The sequence below is a fragment of the Equus quagga genome, chromosome 2 (assembly GCF_021613505.1).
Source record: "Equus quagga isolate Etosha38 chromosome 2, UCLA_HA_Equagga_1.0, whole genome shotgun sequence".
Classification (NCBI taxonomy): domain Eukaryota; kingdom Metazoa; phylum Chordata; class Mammalia; order Perissodactyla; family Equidae; genus Equus; species Equus quagga.
Genome location: NC_060268.1, coordinates 886,230 through 900,098, shown reverse-complemented (window position 1 = coordinate 900,098; position 13,869 = coordinate 886,230).

Below are 13,869 nucleotides of genomic sequence, written 5' to 3'. Positions count from 1 at the left end.
GTCTCCACGCTCCGCTGCATCCCTGGGAGACTGACCTCTGCCTGGACTCTGGCCTCCTGTGGGTCTGGCCAGTGGGATCACCTGTGAGAGTCTGTGCGTGTGGCAGAGACAAGGTTGGGGTGTTGATACCCGCTCCCCAGGGCTCAGCAGCGGCTGTTTCTCTCCTTTAAGTCCAAAACTCGGGTGGCCTCTTCTCTGCCTCTCACTGGTTCCCAGCAGCTGCTCCCCGTCCCCTCGGGCCTGTGGGATGGCTGCGCCCCCCGCTGCGGGGCCCTCTGTGTTCCCTTAACCCTGCCCGCTGCTCCGCAGGTAGTCCCTGTGGTTGCCTGTTTTCTGACGAGGCCGTGACTCACTGACTCGTTCCCTAAAAACATTCAGGAGGCGGGAGGTACCGTTAGACACCCCAGGAGGCAGCAGGAGACTTGGGGCCCGCAGCCGTCAGACCTCGGGGAAGGCTTGTGACGGGTGGGGAGGATTTGTAGAGACAGCGGGAGAGTATTTGAGAAGAGCGTCAGCAAAGGCAGGGACCAAAGGGGATGGGGGTCTGCCTGCATTGGGGACCAATAGTCAAGTGAGTTGCCTGGGGTTATTGTAATGACGCCAATGTTATCAAGTCCTCTGCTTGAACTAACTCATTTCCTCTTCAGCAGCCCTGGGGTTATCCTTATTTTTAGAGAGGAGGAGGAAACTGAGGCACAGAGAGGTTAAGAAGCAGTCCTGGTCGCCCAGCATCTAAGTGGCCGAGATTTGCCTCTTTGTGGTCTGGCTCTGAGCCTGCCCTCAGAACCACCATGCTGGCTGAGGCGCAGACGCCGCTGACTGCTTGCAGCAGGGATGAGATGTGAAGAAAGGGGGTTTAAGAGGTGGGCTTGGCCATGCGGGACGGCAGGTGAGCTGGGAGGGCGGGGGATCTGCCTCTCTGCAGAGCCTCGGTGTCGCGGGGCTCCGTCACCGTCGGAGCCCCTGGCTGGTGTCTGGCTTCCTCCTGCCCTTTTCTGGATGTGATGACAGAAGTTCTGTCTCTCCGTCTCTGCCCAGGGTGGGGTCCGTGTTCGTCTCCCTGGGAGGCGGGAAATGGAGCGGGCCCGGGGCGGGGTGCTGGGGGCCGCCTTGCACCAGGGCAGGCACAGAGGGCTGGAGGAGAGGACCCCGGCCTGGAAGTGCCCAGGCTGCATCCCGGGGTTGGGAGACAGCCCTGGGAGTGAGCATACTGGACGTGTGTTGATTCTGCTGAGAGAGGAACTTCTTTAGCGGCCAAACTGGCTCCACTTGCTGATGAGTCTCTTTCTGGTTTCCTCGGGGAAACAGAGGTTTACCCGGAGCCCACCTTCCCTCCTCTCTGAAGCGGTGGTGACGGGAGCCACCTGAAGTGGGTCATGAACTAGCCAAGGGCACGTGGCACAGAGGCCAACCCGATCGGGTGTTCACAAAGGTCACTGGAAATCCGCCTTCCTCGTCACCCACCTGCCTATTGTTAAAAGAGAAGCTGAGGCACCCTAAACACTGTAAGAGTTAATTTGAGCAAAAATGACTGTCATCGGGCAGTGCCATCCGGGGGTGTTTGGAGCGGCCGCCCACGGGGGCTGGACAGAAACTTTTACAGAGAAGAGGCGACGCGAAGGAAGGATGATGAGGCTGTTGGAGGGTAGATTTTCTCCCTTCCTTGCTGGAAACTTCTTATTGTGAAAGCTTCAAACATCCATGAATGTAAAGAGGATGAGACGTGCCGTCACCATCATCTGAGTTTAACAGGGTTCCACAGCTTGCCATATTTGGTTTATCTACTTTATTTTTGCTAAAGCATTTTAAAACAATCCCAAAACGTCAAAAATTAAGTCTCAAATACTTCACTATGCATTTCTAAAAATTAAGAGTATTTTCTCAGCACAGCGTTAATGCACCTCACAAAGTTACCAGTAACTCCTTGACAGCGAGTCATCCCCAGGCCACCTTCAAACATGTCCAATTACCAGCACAGTCTTTTTGTGGTTGATTTGATTGACTCGAGATCCCCACATGCATCAAGGAGCTCCAGAGAGAAACCAGCTGCCCTGGCCCTGTTTACGATTCTTAGAGTGGAGCTCAGGAATTTCTGTGCCTCTGCACAGTGACTCAGCTTTGGCGATAAAGTGCACCCACCCTAACATTTGTGGATTTGACTGTCCGGAAGCAGCTCCAGATGTCCATGGTGTTTAGCGGTGTCTGCCGAGGCACAGATGTGGCTCCTGGGCACTTCTGGGCCGTGTCTGGGGGGGCGTTGTTCAGCCACGGAGCTGGCACTTGGCTTCTCAAGGACGCTACGCTGTTCTCTCCTCTTGATCTTCCCTGATTTGGGATTTCACAGATGGGTACGGTTTTAAAAAAAGGGAGTCTGGGCTGGCCCCATGGCCGAGTGGTTCACACGTTCCCCTTTGGCAGCCCAGGGTTTTGGCGGTTCGGATCCTGGGCACCGACATGACACCGCTCATCAGGCCACGTTGAGGCAGCGTCCCACATGCCACAACCAGAAGGACCCACAACTAAAAATACACAACTATATGCTGGGGGGGATTTGGGGAGAAAAAAAGCAGAAAAAAAACATTGGCAACAGTTGTTAGCTCAAGTGCCAATCTTTAAAAAAGAAAAAAAGGGAGTCATACGTAGGATTATTGATTCTTTATTTTGCCAAGTAAGGACGTTAAAAATATCTCCTATCACCATTATTTTGTAAAAGGAAGAACACTTTAATAGTAACAGGGCAGGAATGACATTATTTCAGAATAAAGGGGCATCTTTCCCAGGGATGGTGGTCGGCCACCTCATGGTGACGTGTTTGTTCTGTGGCTTCAGTTTTCCCATTTTGCTGTGGACTGGTGAGCACTTTGTCACAGTTTGGTGTTTGGAGAGCATTCCTCTGCTCAAGATTGCTTAGGGAGTAGAAGCTTGTGAAGTGATAAAAATGTCATTCTTTTTTGAAAAGTAGTCATTGAACGGGAGATGAAACAGTAAAAGTTGAAGATGAAGCTAACTTGTGACGTGGGCACAGGTACAGGAGAGAAAGGCTCCTGTTTCGGACTGTGATTTGGGGGTGTGTCGAGAGCAGGTGTAAACTTTTCCACGTTCTCAGGTAGGTCTGGGGTTGGATCAAGAGATTTAAGAATTAGTTACTTTCTTAAATCTTTAGAGTTCTGACTGAATTTCCTCCTGGCTCCCAAGAACCCTTGTTGATCTTGCTCACATTTTCCAAGCCCACCTTCCCATCCTTGTCCTGCACCTCACACTCCCAACCCTTGTGTGAGACCCCAGCCGTTGTACACCCCCACAGAACCTCTCCACAGCGTAGCGCCAGTGCTGAGTGCATGACCCCACATTTGTCTCTCGCCCCCTCTGCTCTGCGGAGCTGCGGCGGGCGGAGCCACCTGTCCTTCTGCAGCCTCATTGCGTCTCCTCCGTCTGGCTCCTCCTCCTTTTCTCTTCCCCACCGCACAAAACACAGAGTTGTTCCTGCCAGAACCTGGGCATTCTCCCTGAAGCATCCGTCACTTTCACGTTCACCTCGTTACCTATTCCTGAAGGGTTTACTCCCAAATACAGACCGTGCTGCCAGCCCAGTCCCCATCACTGTCACCGCCTGCCTGGGCTGGTACAATGGTTCCTCTTGATCCCCATCAATCCACTCTTCACACAGTAGGAATGTCTTTCTTAAAAGGGAAATTGTGTCCTGTCATACTCCCTGTTCAAAACTCTGAGGACGTTTGGCACAAAAATGAAAAAAAAAAAAAACCCCAGAAGGGCACACATGGTCTGCCCATGAGCTGGCTCCAACCTCTTCTCGAGCTACTTGCCGTTTCCTTCACCACGCTGACACGTGGGGGCTTAGACTTCCTGGAGCACTCAGGGCAGGGACCACGTGTGTTTCTTCTGATTGGAAAGTCTCCCCGGCTCCCCACTCTGCCTGTTCCCCTCCAGACCACAAGCTTCCTGAGGACAGACCCGTGACTGCCCCTCGTGAATCAAGAACGAGCAGCAAGCACAGCCCCAGGCAGAGAGTAGGTGCCTGGTAAATCTCTGTTGAATGAACGAATGACTGTGCCAATCAATATCAAAATTCTTCATCTCTGTGCAAGGACAGAAAGGAGAGGCTGAATATATTTTGAAAAGAAAAAAGGCCATATTTTTGTTAGATCATCCAGATTGATATTGGACCTTGAGTATTCAATTCAGGCCAGTATTTGCCTTTATACTTATAACAATGGCTCTGTCTGTGAAATAGAGTAAATCATATTTTAAGTGGATGCTAAGTCAGCTCCATTTTATCTGCTTTACCAAAATTGCCACGGTTCCTGTAAAACTCCTGTAAAGAGCGACCCCTCTATCTCTAATAAAGTGCTAAATCTGTCCATTTCTGAAGGACCAGGACCTATAACACCTCTATTTAAATAAACTAAGTGCCTTGTTGGTGCTGGTTGTTGAAAAGGCTAAAATCAAATGGACTTAAAGTGGCCCCATCATGTAAGCTTACAATTTTATTACAGTTTTAAAAGAGAACAGACAATGTATTTGTAGGAGCATTCCTATAATACTTTCTAATAAGTTATATAATCTTAAGTTTTCTTTTGTTTAACAGGAATGAAGTGTTTTCTGGGAGCTGAGCCGCTGTTGCACCCCCTTCCCGATTCCCTCTGAATTTTGCATGATGTCTTATTTGCTAATTATCTCTACTTTGCAGTTTAGCCTTTCACTCCATGCTCATATAGTCCTTACTTTTATTTCGTGGATGTGATTGATCTCAGCTGTCCTGTGAGCTTCCTGTAAACAGCAGTGGGGGCTTTTTCTCTCCTGCATCCTCAGGGTAACAGTGAGGGCGGGCTGAGTCCTCGATCAGTCACCAGACGTCCACTGTCTCGGGGACATTATTTCCTGCTCCGCCTGTGTCCAGTGTGGCCAGCAGGGGTTCTGGTTGCGCATTTTCTCAGGGGTCTGGGCTAACGGGAGGCTTCACCCTGATGCCCGCTTCCCTGATGAAAACGCAGTGGAAGGAAACATGACACACCACGCTGTTGGCTTGTACAGCTTCTGCCAGGATGTGACGCATGTCATTGGCTCAAGCAAGTCACATGGCCATGCCTGATTTCAGGTGGGTGGGCGAGAGACCCTCCTGTGCACCTGGCAAGAGGAGTTGGGGACATGCTTCGAGCTTGCTGCCTGCAGAGCCTGCCCAGTGCCGGGGTCCTGGTGGGAGCTCCAGCATTCGCACTTGACTGAAGTGTGGAAACACCTGGAGGGATAGATGTGGCCCAAGGCGAAGGAGAAGGCAGCTGGTGGTTGAAAATGAAGAAAGTGTTGCTACAGTGTATTTGCACTCTCCTGGTTTCAACTTCCCTTCTAAAATCTGGAAATAGGGAAAGCTCTAGAGAGTACTTCAAGTTGGAGGACCCGTGTGAACACCTGCCCTTATGCAGGAAATAGCTGTGTGCTGACTAGTGACCTGCTCTTCACCCTGATACTGCCAATGATTTGAGTGACTGCAGATGTTGACCTGCAAAAAACATCTGTGGACAGCATGAACCCGGGAGGGGAGCGAGTGATTTGAGTGGTGGAATTGTGATCCGATGCTAGAATTATGTGCTGGGGTAATGGGTTCACGCTAAGGGATCAGTGTGTGATGTTTGGCAGAGCTTTGAACAACAGCATTGTGAAAAATCTCTGAGACTTTCTGTTGACACAACTGGTACTGTTACTCGATAGTGGAATGTGCTGGCCAAATGAGCTAATGGAATGTCAGTTTGTCCACATGGGAGCACGACGCCCAGGACTGGGGAGGGGCTCAGGGACTCTGCTCAGGAGTGTTTGGAAGCTTGAGCTCAGTTTGGGGCGTCACCATTTGAGGGACCTCGACAGATGAGCTTGCCCAGAGGATAGTCATGGGGTTGCCAATGAACAAGAACAACCAAGGAGCTGATGAAAGAGCTGGGTTGGTTTACCCTAGAGAGGAGAGAGACTAGAGTGGGGCAGTGAGGGATGGAGAGGGCAGGTCTTCAGACAATCAGAGGGCCACCAAGTAGAAGAGGGAATTAACTTTATTTTGCTTCAGAAGATAGAATAAAGTTGGGTTATAGGGACACTGATTTTGACTCATGGTCAGGAATAGAAGCCTTTGAAAGTCAGGTCTCTTGTGGGTCATGTCATCAAGGGGATTTATGAATCCAAATTGTACCGTGACCAACCATCCCAGTTTGCCCAAGACTGAGAAGTTTTCTAAGACTTGGGACTTTCAGTGCTAAAATCAGAAAACTCCCAGGCAAACTGGATGAAGTGGCCCCCCTACCAAAGAGGATCGCCTTAATGTAATTGCAGGTCTCTTCCAATTTGGAGATGCTGTGATTTCTAAGATAGATGTGTTGATTTTCCCAGAAAAATTTTAGGCAAAGCAATGATTCTTATACAGCTTTTTTCCAATCCCTGCTTCATTTACTCACAGAGGAGTTTCACATGCTTTGAGCAATTGTTCCACATTTGTGTTTAAGATTTAATCATTGCTGCTAGACTCATGCCCTGCAATTGTATCACATGATCAGGTGAACATTTCCCTGCAAGTCCAAAGTCATTCATTACATAAATGAGCATTTTAGAAACGAAGAGCTGCACCTTTCTTAAGAAACCACAGTGGATAATTTCTCGATTGTCTGAATTGCTGTTATTCTTGGGTGAAGCATTAAGGACGTGAACAGCAGTACAGGAGGTTAAATAGTTCCATCATAATGAAATTTCGCTTGGATTACGCACAATGAAAGAGCTGTTTGTGTTCAACACGTCCTTGTAGGAACTATATTCTGTTCTTTCAATCACTTATTGTATTTCTGATTCCAGAATAAATTTCTTGAGTCAAACTGCAACCTTGTAGCTTTGTTTATTCTTTGGGGTTCAGTGTTTGTGTATCAGGACCAGGACCTCTACAAAGAGGCTTTGTCGTTTTCTCCTGGCGTTCTTCCTGGCGACCTGCTACCTGCCCACCCTCACTGTTTAACTTGAATAAAACCGTAGAGAGACTTACGAGGTTGGCCAACCTTCCTAAGCCTTCCCCCTATAACTCAGTTGATGAAGCCGTGTAAATCAAGCCCTTTGAGAAGAGACGAGTGAGTGGTGAATGAGCTCCGTGTTTTTGTCTCCTTGGTGATTTACGGAGGAGAGGAGTCCCTTGAAGTTTCTGGCTTTATACTCAATCCCTAGAATAGAAATCTGTGGAGGTGAGAGAAGCATGGGAAGACTCTGATGCGGCATAAGGGAAGTGACAATTTAAAACGTTCTGACTGAGGGGAAGGTAGTGGGGCCAAGCGGCTTGCTCAACCTCACTCCGCCACAGGCGCCCTCCTAGTCTGGTTTGCATCATGCCTTCTGGGATTTTCCATGGAAACGTACCTGCCACTTCTCTTTGCCTCTCAAACAGAATCCCGTCTCTGCTCTTACACCTGTGCTGTTCACTGTCCACTGCAGTTGTGGGTGATAGACGTACGGGGCCGGGAAAAATCTTGGGTTCGTGATAAATAAAGCCAACACTGGTGGGTGTGGTCTTGGACGTTCTGCTCTGTAGTTGTCATCCGTGCACGAGAGGTGTACACAGCTGTCTGAGATGGGCCTCCTTGTCACAGCGCTGCGTCTGTGACTACAGAGCCTCTGAAACTCTAGTTGGGACACAATGTAAGTCGTGCAATGAAGGAGGACAGCAGGGCATCCCCCAGAAGGCCGTACAGAGAAGAGATGCACTTGTTACTGGAAGCTGCGCCCCCATCCCCACAGTCTCACCCGTCCAGGTCCTCACGTACAGCGTTCGGGAATATCAAACTCCACACAGCAGTCCGTGCTTGCCTCGCGTAGCCTCTCACCTTGGTTTGTGAAGGACGTCAGGACTATGAACATTTTCAGCAGACGCTGAGCTTTCGGTCCAAATCTCTGTGAACTTTTTATAAGTCAACCGAATGGTAAATATTGGAAATCCATTTTTCAAGTTCAGAAGAAGGTTCGCGAAAGGTGAACAGCCTGTGTGTTCATCAACGACAATTAGCTGTATTTTATGTTGCAGTGTCCCAGCCATGTTTGATCACTCATAGGAACGCGGCTGCCCTTGTCCAGGCTTGCGTTTGAAGTTGTCTAACGGGATAAAGGTGGATTTTTTTCCCCTTCAGGTGACTGCTGACTTCTCTCTCCATCCTCACTTTTCCTGGATTTGCGTCCTTTCCTCACACTGTTCACGTTGAAGGAAGGTGATGTCTTCTCACCAACTCCCGTGATTGGGACGAAGATGACACTGACTCTAGGATGGAAACCTACTCTCAAAAGTGGACACCGGAACTGTGAGAAGTTGGGAAAGAAGATTGAGAAATAATTTGTGGAGATAAAAGAACATGAGGGAGCCTTATGAGTGTTGAATCTGAAAACTCTTGCTGAGGGTGATGTGAATGGAGTATCTCAGTGTTGTTCACTGTGAGGGACGCTGTGGAGCCGGATGGTGGCATCGGCTCCTGTGGTGACCCTTCGTGGCCCTGTCATGGTGGACAGCACTGCCCATCTGTTGACGCCCCACGGCCGCTCGGCCTGTGCTTCTCAGATTTATTGTGACTGCACTTTTCAAAGAATGGTGTTTCACATTTGTGAAATTATTATGCAAAACTGAAGGTTACAGGTTGGGTTCATGCCACCCATCAAGAAATTCACCTTCACAAATGCCCAGGGCATCACCGAGCTGACCTCTCCAGACTCCTGTTCAATCACTTTCCACACAGGCTGCCCTGTGGGGGTGACGCTCACTGCCCACAGCCCACAGGCCACCGTCCTGTCACCTTTGATCCCTCCCATGTCTGAACACTGTCACATTATAAATCCATCAAAGGGGTCTTGTTTTATTCAAACTGACATCAAAGTAAAATTCTCCACGGCCAGCCAAGCTGTTCTTTCTTTATTGCACGTGCTTTTCAAAGGCTTTATAAAATAAAATCAGGCACAGTTTACAGCTATGAATTTAGTGATGCTCACCTTTCCCACACAACATCAGTCAGATTCCCGAAATACACAGCTAACGCCAGCTCTCCTGTCATTTCCTGTGTGAGTTTGGTCTGTCTCCCTGCATAATTCTCAAGAACTTAAAACAAGTTCATGCTCCATCTAACCTTCTCACTGAACCCAGAAAATCATTGCAGGTGGGATTTTCTCCTGTGCCCTAAAATTTCAAGTGAGATATTAGGTCCAGTGTGTGTAGCAGTCAACACAACCATGATGCTTCCGTTTAAAAAAAAATTCCTACCGACCACACAAAGATAGACCCCTCATCTCATTTGTATTTGTCATATTATACAAAGGCATTACGGACACAATAGGTTGGCTGAACCCTGCCTCTTTGGTTCAGATGGGGTGTGTGTGTGTGTGTGTTTTAACATAACAAGAAAACATAGGGTTGGGAAGAGAAATTTCTTCACCAAAGTCGTTTTGGAAGGCAATGAGCTGGTACGATCCTGCACATAAAGCCAGACTGCTGTGATGTGCTGGTTTTACACATCCTAAGATGGTCGTGTTGTAAACTGGGCTGTGGCGTGTGGGCTTCATTATCACAGTTCTGCCGTTAAGCAAAGCCATTATCCTGGTAATTCATTCTCTCTCTGTGTTTCTGGATTTCAGCTTGAACCCTGGACATACTTCTCTTCAAACCCACTGCTTTTGGGTTTACAAAAGAGTGTCTTTGGCTGTGTATTTTACGAGTCTGTTCTGTCTTTTCTTTTAACCAGGAAATATCTATAGAGCATTCTAGTTGTGAAGTCCATAATAGGCAGTGGGCAGGTGTGACCCCTGTCTTCAAGGAACTTATTTAGTGGAAGAATCTAAAACCCCTTATTTATGGTGAACCCAGTAAGCTTCCACATGAGTTCATATATGGATTAGAAGCGTGAATCAGAGATTATTAAAAAGAGGCATTTTTAACCTCCCAGTGGAATGTTGCTGCTTCCTATGATGAAGGACAAAAACGAACATTGCTGATTAATGTGCCGAGGTGGTGCATATTTAGTTGGGGTGAGGTCATATGAAAAGTTAGGTTATTCGTACCCCTTGGTGCACACGTGCACACACACACACACACACATTTATTTAGGTCAGTGGCTTTCAAACATATTTTATCTCCCAGTGAAGCAAAGCCCTTGGCTGAGGGGGTGGGAGGAGGGGCCTTACCCACGTACCTCTTTGTACCATCTCCCGTCTCCATGCAATAGCCCGGAGCATAGACGGAAAAGGCCTGGTTTCGGTTGTTTGATATTCAGACATTTATTTTAGGGCGTTAAGTTACTACAGCTGTAACCAGTGTGCACAAAGGCGATTCAGTGCACACGCTTGAAAAATCCCATTGGTTGGTTGCTATGTCGCGTGCATAGTCTTGTTTCTAGCGTAGGTGCTGGTCCTGCCTGATCCACGCCGCACTGCTGCAGCCTCCTTGCTCCGTGCCTCCTCTGCCCCTCTGACAGTCCGTGTCTTGGGAGCGCAGCCGCAATGATGCTTTGCTCTCGGATGTCGATTAACACTCCACTGTAACCTACTCTTATCTCTTTGATATTTTTCCTTTCTCTACCCATTTTCTTAAACTTTAAAAAATTTTTTTAACTTTCACATAGAGTCAAAAATATTTACTGTCAGAAATAGGGTTCTTCTGCCATTGCATTTGGACTGCTAGCTATTCTTCAGACGATTCATGAGAAAGCTCCGGAGAGAGCTTGGCACAATGGCCAGCACTTTATCCTAGCCAAAGCTGATTGTAAACGGGAAGTTACAGGTTGTAAAATAAGTAGCTTTAGTGGGATTTGGAAAGTGAGAGGAAACAGTGGTCCAAATTTGTAAAGAGAATGAGGTAGAATGGTTTTATTATAAATAAATGTATTTCATTGTAAAATACTCATTGTAGAAAATTTGGACTACACAAAGAAGTGGAGAAATAAAAAGAGGTATAAAAATTATATGTGGTCCTGCCGCATAAACAACTACTCTTTACGTTGTGGCGAGTCTGAGTGAAGGAGCGGAGGGCACGTGATCCAGTAAAGGTTGACCCTGGTGGAGAAGAGCGTGAGGGGTCTGTGACAGGAATTGGAGACTCTGGCCATAGACGACCAGGTAATGTGCGGCAAAGTTGGGAAGGAACTTAACATTTTGCTTTAGAAGATTCACGTACAAAAGCTGATGCAACAAATGGCAATGGAGCCCTTAGAGAAGTGGCTGGGGCTTTAAAGGCCAGGGCGCTCGGCCAGTGCCGGAGGGAGGATGGGGACTTTGAGCAGAAGCAGCTGATTTGGAAAGAGCTTTGGGTTCCAGACAGAAGTGTCTCCTCTGCAGAATTTATGTGGCCAGAAGTAGGGGATTCAGATAACTGTAAGACAAATAATCTTATAAAAAGGCGGATCCTGGGGTCTGGAGAGAAAAGGCAGCTAACTGTTCTTGTGACCAAAAGTATGGCCTAGAAGGTGCAAGGTGGTGAACTCGTCTGAAAAAGAAAGAAAAAGGGATCCGAGGAGTGCTGTCTAAAGTAGGGCCTTCTGACCAGAAATTCAGGGAGCGAGGAGAGAACTATGGGGTGCTCAATAATTTAACACCCAAGTGGGGACACTCTTGAAGACAAAAGGGGTACTATTAACATGTAATTGTACCGGGACAACCAATGAAATCCAGGACTGTCGCAGACAAACCAGGACACGTGGTCACCTTAGACACCTGTTCTGTCATACCTCACCCAGGTACAGATGGCTTCACTATAGAGTTTTCCTATAACCAAGTGGCTGTTTGACAGTACATACCTAATTTATTTTCCTGATAAATATCTGTGTCTTTGTTCAGGATCCCTTCATTTTTCTCCTGAATTGTTAGGAGAAGCTGTATGCTGGCTTTCCATCTCCATTCTCCAAATGGATGTCTCAGCTGTTCTCTTCCACTTAGTTACCAGAGGGACATTTCTAAATCATTCATCGTTTCTCGTTCCTCTGCTTAAAATTTAGTGGTTCGCATGGTCCTTGAGATAAAGTCCAAACTTCTCGGTGCGGTACACCGGTTCACCCCACTTCAGCTCACCTCTGTGGAGGGTCAGAGCTCAGGAACTATGTTAGACACTGGCATCCCTCCTCCAGCCTCTTGTCCTGCCTCACCCCTTCACCTGCGGGGGGCGACGTGTCCAGCACCCCCACGCCGTGGTCCACATGCTTGACTAGTGCTACTCTTTTCCCCCAAAATGCAGCTTAAGTTTCACTTCTTTTTAGAAACATTTCCTGATTGTTCCCAGACTCGGAGTGCTTCCTCTGTGTCCCGCCTCCACTCAAATATGTGCCAGCATATATTTTTGTTAGAATTCTGTTGAACTGATTTGTAATAATTTTCTGTCTTCCCCCACAAGAATGTGTCTCTTTGAGGGCCAGGACTCTGTCCTCTGTATTATATCATCTAGCAAAGTGACTCTTCTAAATATTTTATTTTAAGAAAAGTGAACTCGCACCTTCCTCAGTACTAATCTGTGGAGGGTCCCCTCTGCTATGGACTGAATGTGTGTGCCTCCAGAACTGCCCCCACGGTGACGGCATTTGGAGACGGGCCTTTGGCAGGTGACCAGGGTTAGACGAGGCCATAGGGTTGGTCCGCATGATGGGATCCATGCCCTTAGAAGAAGGGACACTGGAGAGCTCGCTCTCTCTCCATGAGAACAGCTCACTCCGAGGAAAGGCCGTGTGAGCACACAAGCAGAGCGCGGCTGTCTGCAAGCCAGGGAGAGTCCTCACCAGACCCCAGCCACGCAGGCACCCTGGTCTCAGACCTCAGCCTCCAGGACCGGGAGAAGTCCATTCCGTTGTTCAAGCCACTCCATCTGTGGTGTTTTGTTATGGGAGCCCAGCTCACTAAGACACCCTCAGAGGAAGAACTGCCTATTTATCATTTTTACTGTCTCTCAGATTTCTAGCTGTAGAAAATATTTCCTTTAGCTCCATGGTAACTCAGCTTTTAAAAACATTTGTTTTTCCTTAATTAAAAAAATAATACATGCTCAACGCTCAAGATTTAGAACACGTACCCCACAAAGGGAAAATCACGCATAATCCAACAGGCAGTGATAATATTAATCACAGTTAATATCTTGGTGTTTGGACTTCCCATATTGTATACAACATAATATACATATATTGTATATTATGTACGTATACGCACATGTATATATTCCACAAGAATGAAATCATTCTGTATCCGCGACTTAGGAGCTTTTGACACATGGTGCACATCTTCCTATGACACTGATTATTCTTTATTTTGGCTACACCATTTTCCATCAGACGGATACGTAACTCAACCTTAGAAACAACTCTTGTTATAATTAACTAAGATTCTATTGGCTTGCCAGTTCCCTCAATCCAATGGTTTGTTTATTCCCACAAAGGTTACTTAGTTTCCTATGGTTCAGATATGCCAATTTCTAGCAAGAGTATTATGGTGAATCTTAAAATTCATCTATTCACTCATTGATTAATGAATATTTATTAAGTATCTACTGTGTAGTAGGTACTGTGTTTGTATTTCGGAAGAGAAATTCAGCAATATGTAGCAAGAATCCTAAAAATATGCGTGAACCTTGTTCCAGTTATTGTACTTTCAGAAATTTACCGTGAGGAAATCATCACAGCTGCACAGACAGATCCATGTTCACTGCAGCACAGAGATCAATGGACATAGATTTCCACCAGTGGAGAAATAGTTGTGGCCCGTTCGTATGATGGAATATTTTTCATCTATTAAAAATACTACTTTCAAGGGGCTGGCCCCGTGGCCGAGCGGTTAAGTTTGTGCGCTCCGCTGCAGGCGGCCCAGTGTTTCGTTGGTTCGAATCCT